Raw genomic sequence first — 1,840 nt, 5'->3', positions numbered from 1 at the left:
AAAAAAAAAAAAGAAGAAAACCTATTTCTCCATAAATGCTGGAATTGCTGATTTATTTTCTCAACTTCCGTGGGGAAGGTGGGAGGAGGTTGCTGGCATTTTAGAAATGCTTTCTTATCTGGGGGCATGGTCTGCAGTGGACAAAATAGATAGGGGCCCCGATTCGAGAAGACAATAGTGTATCCAGCATTCACCCTTCCCATTCCCCATTCTACCACCTTCTATACCAGGCAGCTTCTATCCAACTGGGAAAAATGCAGCACAATATGGCTGAAGGGGAGGGATCAGATAGGCACTTTATTATACATAGTAGCATAAATTGGACAAGAGGCAAATCTGGAGTGATGGTCATTGTGTCAGTTCTCCAATTAACAGGCATTCAAACAACACCCTTCTCAATCTGAGTGAGAAATGGAATGTCACGTAGGTAAAAAGCTGGAGTCCAGTCCATGGACAGGATGTCTAATGAATGTCATTGTCTTAGTGCAAAAATGTCTGAGGGTCAAAGCCACTTGGGAGGTGTCCCTTGCGGCTAGGGACATTCCTCCCAAGTAGATAGATCCATCAGAAAAGCCAGGAATCACTTAGGCGCATATAACAGTAAAGGCCATGAAGGTGAAACCAGCAACTACACAGCCCCATTTAGCCAGAGAGGCCTCACTGCTACTTAGCTCACGGGGCAGAATTTCTAGAAATGTCACATACAAGAATGTGCCAGCTGTGAGACCCTCTAATATGGCCTGGCCTAAGCCCTTCCACCCTTCAGAGTCACCTGCAGCTATGGCCATCCCTAGGGCTAGGCCCAAGGCAGACAGGACGGAGGATATGGCCCATCAAGATCCAGTGCCTATCTTTATCAGCCGCAGTGCTACACCAAACACTACCAGCTCCTTGTGAGCTAGGACAGCAGGACAGAGCTGCACAGTAGCTGCTATTGTTGGCTGGAGCCCCACAGCGAACCCTTCAAACACTGTGTGAAAGGAGAGTGACAGCAATAGCACAAAGGCTCGAAAGGGACTCCATTTAGGTGAGCGCAGAGATTCATGGCTGTGGAAATCAGAAACAGGATTCCCACCCCATTCCTCCTCCTGCACTGTTGACTGTCCTGTGGCCCCAGGGCAGTATTATAATGCCAGTGACTCCAAAAGGAAGACAAGGAAGAAGCCCAGGGAGATGATGAGTTCTCCATAGGGTACTGTACCTGGGGACAGAAAGAAGGGCTGTGAGAAGGAACAGGAAAGGAAGACAGTGCATTGGGTGGGCTACAGGACCGGGAGACTGAAGAGAATGGGAGAAATGTTGTAATAGAACATAAAAGGGGCAGGGGTATGGAACCAGAAGATGTGCAATAGTGAGAATGCCAGAGGAGCTAAGGGACACAATTTCAGTAGGGTTAGAAATATGGAAAAGCAATGGGAAGATTGTCAGAGGGTCTAGGGAAAGAAGGTCATGGTAAGGCAGGAGTTCTTCTGGGGGTACACAATATGAAAAGACCAGTTGGCATATCCTTTCCTCTATGCTGTCTGAAGTAGGAGCAGAAGAAACTCCTGGTGTTTGTCACATATGTCTTTCAAAAGGCTCTGGATATGAAAGAATCTGGTTCTCCTCACCCTCCAGATGGAGGATGGTGGGAAATACTTACAAAGACTGAGTCAGCATCATTAGAAGAATTTCCCTTGGTTCCTGTTCTGTTCTAGGGAGAAAGATACCAATGTTAGTAATGAAATGAAAGCCGTAGCCAGGCATGGTGGCACATGCCCGTAATCCCAGCACTTAGGAGGCTGAGGCAGGAGGATCTTTGAGAGTTTGAGGCCAGCCTGGGCTACAAAGTGAGCTCAAG

General features: G+C 47.4%; 1 pseudogene; it reads right to left on the bottom strand.

Annotated features, from left to right (window-relative positions):
• Positions 1 to 72: 72 nt before the first annotated feature.
• LOC102030630 overlaps positions 73 to 1,840 on the bottom strand; it is a 12,373-nt pseudogene continuing 10,605 nt past the window's right edge.

The sequence above is a fragment of the Chinchilla lanigera genome, unplaced genomic scaffold, assembly GCF_000276665.1.
Source record: "Chinchilla lanigera isolate Chin_1 unplaced genomic scaffold, ChiLan1.0 scaffold00015, whole genome shotgun sequence".
NCBI classification, from domain to species: Eukaryota; Metazoa; Chordata; class Mammalia; order Rodentia; family Chinchillidae; genus Chinchilla; species Chinchilla lanigera.
Note: the sequence above shows the minus strand (reverse complement) of the source record. Positions and strands in the feature narration are given on the sequence as shown.